This window comes from Danio aesculapii, chromosome 11 (genome assembly GCF_903798145.1).
Source record: "Danio aesculapii chromosome 11, fDanAes4.1, whole genome shotgun sequence".
In the NCBI taxonomy this organism is placed as follows: Eukaryota; Metazoa; Chordata; class Actinopteri; order Cypriniformes; family Danionidae; genus Danio; species Danio aesculapii.
Genome location: NC_079445.1, coordinates 32,837,923 through 32,846,747, shown reverse-complemented (window position 1 = coordinate 32,846,747; position 8,825 = coordinate 32,837,923).

The following is an 8,825-nucleotide window of genomic DNA, read 5'->3' as shown; positions in this document are numbered from 1 at the left end:
TGTATGAATTATAAACGAACGGATCCTCTGAGAAAAAAAAAAAAAATTAATTATAATAAAAAAAAAAAAATCTAAAAATAATAATTGAGCAAGTTTACAATAAAAGAAAAAAAAAATCTTCTTTCCAATTATTTACTGTGTATTAGAGCTGATATCAACTGAACTGGGTAAGGCTTTGATATAGTCTAAAACAGGAATGCAGGTCTTGTAAAAAGGTTTGAGAGATCCTGCAAGTAAACATCTCAATTTCTCAAGTTTAATGCCCCTAAAGATTTCTCGGATCCACTTGTCATGTGATGTAGAAATTACCTGTTTTCGTTTGACAAGAATGGCTCATCTAGCTATAAGAGTAGAAAAAGCAATAACCTGGTGAGATGTAACAGTCAAGTCAACTCTTAAAATACCAAAAAGGGATGTCAAGTGGTTAGGGTCTCGATTTATATTAATAGCTTTATTAAGTGCATCAAAAACTCTCAACCAGAAATTTGTCAATTGCTTTCCCACACATTTCTAAATCGCATAACATGAATTTGTTCATTCAACAGTAGGGCTGCACAATATTGTAAAAAATAAAATAAAATCTGACATCGCTATATTTTATTTTTCTGTAATATATATTGCAATATGCATAGAATTTCACCAGATTACTTGAATAACTCTGATTGTAAAGAATTCATAATTTTAGATTGATTAGGAGGATTTGGTAGGGGAGCGAATCTGCATAAAAACTAAAGAACAATTACAAGTAAATACAATAGAGCAAAATTATCAATTAAATGAACAGTGTTTTATGATTTTCTGAGAAGTCTAACAGTATTCAAGTACAGAAATTGAATAATCAATTTTAAAATAACACTGTATAGCAGGGGTCACCAAATTTGATCCTGCCGGTGTCCTGCAGATTTTAGCTCCAACCATAATCAAACACACCTGAACAAGCTAATCAAGGTCTTAAGTGTACTTGAAACATCCAGCCAGATGTGTTGAGGCAAGTTGGAGCTAAACCCTGCAGGGACACCGGCCCTCCAAGATTAAGATTGGTAACCCTTGCTGAATAGTCTTCATTCATTGTGCTAATATATACAATTAATGTTTAAGCTGCAAACGTTATAGTTTCTTGTGTCCAGATGGCTTAAATTCACTTCAAGTACTTAGTCAGTCACAGGCCTTAAAAACGCATACAAATTTTAAATTGACTATTGCAGATGCGCACATTGCGATATTGATGCTGAAATAATATATCATGCAGCCCTGTTCAGCAGTACTACTAACCAATGTAACTTCTGACGCAACTAGTACCTCTGTTTTATAGGAGTTGTTTATCAAACTTGGCTTCCCCGCTCTCCTTAACCATGAGGGAATATGATTTCCTTTGCTATGTAGGTCCAGGTGTTTAAAACAGCATCTTAATTGAAACTTCGCCAAGGACTTTTTCCTTGCATTCTCCATTATGATCTCCTTTTTAAATCACTCTCTTGTTACGGTTCTCAACCTAAGCCATCATCATCATCAAAAGCCACATTGAGAAAGAGTAGAAACTAATAGATTCTGGGACTGTCTGGCTTGAGTGCTTCAACAACATGCTTCATAATGTTTAAAAAATAGATAAGCATGTGGAGCTGATCTTTCATGGCTGTACAAGTAAATTTGACCACATGAGCATCTACAACAGAAAAACATTTTGAACAAATGCATTTGCAACTATCAAAACACATTGATTATGGTCAAAATCACAGTAGGTTAAGCCCTGGTCAGATCACATGATTTTTATTATTGGTTATGAAAGTCACTATGCTAGATTATGCTATTTTGTCTTGATAAAATCTTACTTTGTCGTGGGTAACAAATGTGCCAGACGTTCCTTCAGTCATCCCTTGGTGTATAGATGAGTGTTATTTCCTAAAGCAGTCACATGTGTTGCTCTAACAATATTTTTTATAATAATTTCAATGTTTTTTAATCTTATTTCAATTTCAATATACATTGATATTTGCTAACAACTAGGCTATGTTATTTAAGGGCATTCCTTATAACATTGATAGGATCAAACATATGTTTCCTTTTTTAATATTACGATATTTTCTTTTAAATCTAAATGTATATTTTCCAGCCATGGGTTGCTTATTAAACACTCCCTGGCCAGACGGAGAAAATGAAAGCACATCAGCACCAAGGACAATCAGATGCTCAAGACAAAATAATGACATATTAAAAAAAAAAGCAAATATATGACAGAGTTTTGTTATGCAACATGTAGGGTGAAGCATTAATTAAATCCTTATTTTCCTTGGAGTGGAACAAATCATTGAGTAGTGAAAGGGCACAATCCAAAAAAAAAAAAATTGTAAATTTTTTCTTGGAAAAAAAATAGCTTTTTGAAACGAATTTTGTTTGGTATAATTTGTATCTTAATTTTAATATTATTCTTGTTGGTCAGTTATCTACTAAATAAACAAGAATAACGAACAACATCTGAGGTGACTTGCCAGAGGTGACATTTAAGGTGACAAAGCCTCTCAGCTATATGCTTCAGCACCAAAACACACACTGGTTTGTTAAACTAAATACAATCAAGTCTAAATAAAATTAAAGTGAAATATTCACAGTTTCAGAGAAATTTATATTAAACTGATTTCATTGTTAATGACAATCATCCATTGTCGCTCAGTTAATTTATTTATTTTAATCAAGTAATTTGAATAGGAAAGATAGGCTTTAACAATGTATTAGCAGCACTGAACGTGTTTCCAGATTACCTTGGATGAACAAACTCAATCGTAAGGCTGAGAGAACTTAGAAACTCATTGTGAGAATGGAGATGTCTGCATATTTGTGCCAGTCTGTCAGATTAAATTGCTGAAAGCACTTTAATATTTTAGAGAAAGTGGTTAAGGTTTGCATAACCAATGATTGATCTTATCCACCCAAGACCCACCCATAAGTAAATATGCAGCCTGTTTTTTGATGACCTGACCCGCAGATTAAAGGCAGCACCCGTGGATATAACTGAGAAATTATGTGCTCCTATTACTCAGTTTTACCCACATGACGGATCTCGTCGCGAAGAACATGGAAAAAATTATACATGCTAGACTTACTGCAATGGTTTTGTGAGGCATCGGAGACATCGTATTGGTTGTTGTGAACTATGCCAAATTACACGAGAAGAAACGATTGAATCTTGACACGCATTTGTCATTTAAGACTCCCTACGACACCCTATGTCAAGGAAATCATGTCGAAATTGTGACAAATTGTGTGATCTGACTGGGGCTCAACTCCATAGAATTTACTTGCTTTTCCACAATTTTTTAAGCCATTGTTCATTCAACAGGGCTCGTTACCACTTGTAACTTGCGATGCAACTGGTACCAGAACTTTTTTGTAGTTAATCGAACATGGCTGCTACTCTCTCCTCCACCATGAGAGTATGTGGTTTTCATTGCTTTGTAGATCTAGGTGATTAAAACAACGCCTTAATTGAAACTTCACCAAGGACTTTTTCCTTGCCTTTCCCCATTATAATCTTATCCTTAAATCACTCCCTAGTTATTGTTTTCTCCCTCACCTTTGACAGAGGAATTGAAGTTTTCACACCTGCATTCACTATCATCATTTGCAAAAATCACATCGAGGAGTAGAAACGAATGGATTCCAGGACTGTCTGGCTTGAGTGCTTCAACAACACGCCTCGTAATGTTTAAAAATTAGGTATATAGATTTGGTCTTTTGTGACTCTACGAACAATTTTAGCCTCACAAGCATCTACAACAGGAAAACTAAAGCATTTTCAACTAACAAAATGCATTAATTATGATCTAAATTACAGTTAGTATATCCATCCATCCAATCAATTCAATAGGATTTACTTGCTTTTCCACAATTTTTAAGCCACATAACATGAATTCAACCCAGTCTCATTCTGAATACGTACCGCTATATACATTTCTGGATAGCGCCAAATATGTCCCAGGAGCTATGTTTTTTTTTTGTTCAGTTTTTGATTTCGTGAATCACGTCTGCTGTTCTCACGTAAATCCACCAGAGGCCACTGTCTGTCGACTGACTGGCTGATCGACTGACCCACCCTCCTCCTTCCCTAAACCCAACAAATAGTGTTTTTTAAAAGCACCAATTGACCAGAGCCCATCCACTTCCCCAAACCTAACCCAGTTTTCAAAAGCAATCCAGAAAAAGAAAAACCCTCGTCTGATTTTTACCGCTTTCTCAGATTTTACCAAATTCTCACCCTGTTATTTGTTTATTTGATTTTATTTTATTTTTTTGTCTTACCTGCTTTCTGGAAACATTATTCAACTCGAACCCCGTCCTCGTGGTCAGCTCCTCTCTGCATCTTAAGTCTGCCAACGTACATGGCGAGCTAACTGGGCAAACAGCTAAAAAGCCGTCCATATGGAGGTAAGCGGTCAGTTGTTAAGCGCAAAAAGTAACGGCTTTATACCACCCCGTAGCATTCCTTTTAAAGATGGAATGCAGCCATACGTACTTCTAGCTACATATTTTGCGATCTCCAGAAATGTATGTATAGGGCTACGTTTTCAGAATGAAACTTTGTTGCATGAATTTGTTCATTCAACAGTGCTTGTAACCACTTGTAACTTGTGACGCAACTGGTACCAGAACCTCCTTTTTGTAGTTAATCGAACATCGCTGCTACTCTCTCCTCAACCATGAGGGAATGTGGTTTTCATTGCTATGTAGGTCTAGGTGATTAAAACAACGCCTTAATTGAAACTTCGCCAAGGACTTTTTCCTTGCCTTTCCCCACTAAGATCTCCTTTATTTTAAATCACTCCCTAGTTACCGTTCTCTCCCTCACCTTTGACAGAGGAATTGAAGTTCTCACACCTGCATTTGCCATCATCATTTGCACAAATGGCATCAAGACAGAGCGAAAATGAATGGATACCAGGGGCATATCCTTCTTTCGCCCTCCCTCCTTCTCTCACCTTCTGCTCTGATATCCTCCGCATGCGGAAAATGCCAGAGAGCATCTCGTGGGCTTTCTGTATCTAACCCAAATCCTTCACTTTGCTTGAGAAATGGCTGGCTGAGCCCGGCCCAAGAGACCAGTCTGCCCTGCGCCAGCATCGGTTTACTTATTAAATATAAGATCTCCCGCTTTCTTTTTATTTTTTCCTCGCTCCCTCCATCTTTCCCTCCATCCCTCAGTATCCTCTCCGTCTCAGAGGCTGCACCAGAGCTCCCTGGGAGTTTAGAGCCAGCGTTTGTTTGAAGAGCAGTAGAGAGAAGCGTCATCCGGGGTGGTTTACAGAGGGGGGCTTGTGGAAGCTGGTCACCCAGGCTGGATGGATGTTCTGTCAGCCTGCTTCTGTGATGTGCCGCCCTATCTGAAAGGCCCTGATGGGGAGATAGACTATAAACCGGCTAAAGCTTCAAAGTCTAACTAGCCGGTCTGATCCTCAAGACGAGGCCAGATATGTGAAGGAAAGAATAGGATGTATGATGTGACAAATGATAATGGCGATGAGAAAGGGGTGGGTGTGTTATAGAGGTAGTTCAGTAAATATACAGTTGAAGTCAGAATTAGTAGACCTCCTCAATTATTAGCCCCCTATTTATTTTTCACTGATTTCTGTTTAATGGAAAGATTTTTTTTCAACACATTTCTAAACAAAATTTTTTTATATCTAATTTCTAATTTATTTTATCTTGCCATAATGACAGTACATAATATTTTACTAAATGTTTTTCAATATGCTAGTATTCTGCTTAAAGTGCAATCTAAAGTCTTAACTACTAGTAAGGCAAGTTAGAGTAATTAGGCTAGTCATTGTACAAACATGGTTTGTTCTGTAGACCAGTGGTTCCCAAAGTGGGAATTGGGACCTCCTGGGCGGTCGCGGGACAATGACAAGGGGTCGCTTAGTGATTTAAAAAAGTTTTTAAAAAATTATTTAACTATTAGAACTACAATATTTTAACCTTAACCTACAGAAGATAAAATATATATAAGTATTTTTAATGGTAAGAAAACAAACATGCAAATGAAAAGCTATCAGCCTTTAAAATATTTTTTTTTACAGGATTGGTGTGTTTACATTCGATTAACAACATGGCAATAATGTCAGCTGCAGCAGATTGATTTTATAGCACCAGGTTAAACTTTCTGACACCTTTATGGCAATCAAATACATTAAAAATAATTACAGGCCACAACTGAACATTGAGGATGATCTTAAACCAGGAATTGGCTTGTGCTGAAAACATTGTGTCCACAAATCTCATTGGTTGAGGTTAATATTAAATTAAACAAATTAATAAATGACTATAAAATGGCTGTTAGTAGGGATGCTCATAATAAGCGATTATCCATTAACCTAGAGGGTGTGTTTTTAACCGATTAATGGTATCAGTTAAATGCTTTTAAAATATTATTATATGTATTTTTAAAGTTTGGCTGCATCAGGGGCCAATCACAGCGAACGCACTTTTTGCTTTGAGAATGGCATCTTTTGAATGGTTTACTAATGGCGGGGAGCGTTTTGTGGGGTCCTGCGTGCCTCACGTTTTTGCCATTGCGCGCTGTGTGCTCGCAGTTGAAAGAAAGTCAACTCTGGGCAGAAAAAGCGTGTTACGTCAGTCGCATCTTTTTTATTCTTCAATCAAATGAAAGCAGAGGTGGGGTTTCTGTTGATTAAATGCGTATTTTCCGCGGAGTGGTTGATTTAAGATAGCCTGCTATTTTTATTTCACAAAAGAAAAAAAAAACATATGATTGGACAAGCATGTGCCGGTTCTTAAAAAAGGGTTCAGTCAGTGTTTCGTTTTGTAATCTAAATTTGTCGTTTAAGTAAAAAAGTATATCTTGAGCAGGACTATTTATTTTATTATTTTTATTTAGTTCATTTTGTTTTTCTATGCTGTTGGAAACGCTGCAGGTGCTTGAAGATGTACTGTTGTTCTGATGTTCTGTATGCTGTTGTTCACATGTTAAAATAAATCTGTATTTTAAAATACTATATTTAATGTGTCAGACACAAAATAGACACATCAATTTTTTTATTCTTATTATTAAATTAGAATTTAAGATTAATTCGACTAGTTCTAACTAGTCTAACGAGCGGCAGTTGTCGGTTGGCAAAAATAACCGAAATGAGCATCCCTAGTTGTTAGACTGTTGCACTTTTTTTGTGTTGTCAATATGCTCGTGTTTATATAGGCCTATTGTTGTATGAGCAACGTTTGCATACTGTATGTATAACCACCTAAGCGGAATTTGGGGGTCTCGAGTCACTGGCATTGTTATTTTAGGAATCACAGGCTAAAAAGCTTGGGAACCCCTGCTGTAGACAATTGGAAAAAAGGGGGGCTTATAATACTGACATTAAAATGGTTTTTAAAAAAAAATTAAAACTGCTTTCATTCTAGCCAAAATAAAACAAATACGACTTCTCCAGAAGTCAAAATATTATAGGAAATACTGTGGGAAAATTCTTTGCCCAGTTAAACCACATTTGAAAAAGAAAAACTAAATTCAGAGGAGGGCTAATAATTCTGACTTCAATTGTATATATTTTCTGTCATTATTTATTCACCACCATGATTTAGGTGTCATGATTTAAGTGTTTTATTACTCCCTTGATCACACAATAGATGGAGAGTGGATTTTTCCATTAAACGTGTCACGAAAGTGGTCCACTATATTTTAAATCTCCTTCATTTGTGAACTGATTATTCAAAAAGATCAAAAACAACAAAAACTTTAATGTCTATTGCACATTCAGAAATGAAATGAGAACTCTCTAAATTTCATATTGACTCCAAAGGATGCAGGATTCCGAAAAAAAAATTAATTGAAGTGTGAATATTTTAATTAACTACCTTGTAAAAAAATAATAAAATAAAATAAAAATAGAGTTTTTAAACATTTAAGTGGTTTTTGTTTATGTAATAACTTTTTGGAACATGGACATGTTGTTTTCAGAGTGCATATCAGAATACATTTATGTATAATGTGTATGTATGTAATTATTTATTTTTATTTATTTATTTTATTTATTTATTTATTTATTTTTATTTAATTTTGTCTATCAAAATGTACCTTCAGATGAATCATTGTAGCCTATGAAAAATTACAGTAGTTTAAATAAAATACTTGTTTTGTTGTTGTTTTTTAAATTAAAATACTTAAAATACTTACATTTTCATAATTTTGATTAATAAAATAATCACATTTTAATTTATATAATTATAATTATATAATTAATATTAAATTAATTCATATAAATGACAGACAAATAAAAAAACACTAAATACTATAGAAAAAAATTGTGAATACTGAATAAAAAAGAAATAAAAAAAGAAATGATACTGCCAATAAAACTTCTAAAAGAGTTTTGTCAGCCCTATTAAAATAACAGTTCATCCAATAAATAAAACAAAAAAAGACCCCTCACACCTGTGGAACCCTCTTATTCCTCCACATGGAAAGATTCCCTCACATCCACAAGCATACAAGAAGACAGAGGTTACAGGCTTTCATTCCTCCCCCACTGTCCTCAACAGAGGCTAAAGTTCACCACGGTGACAAATGCATTGAGGCATCAACTGATCTCTTTCTCCATCGACTCTCTTCTCCATTTTTTCCCTCTCCCTGGCACTCGGGTGTCTTTCCATCCCCACAGAAAGACGTCAGGCACTCAGTCAATTAGGCACAGATGGCGAGATTACAGCGAGAGAGAGAAGGGTGAGAGGGGCCTGTGTTAAACGCTGAGGAACACACACACCAGACAGGAGAAACAGCACTGCGGGGACAATTCAACACAAGAAAACGAGAGAAA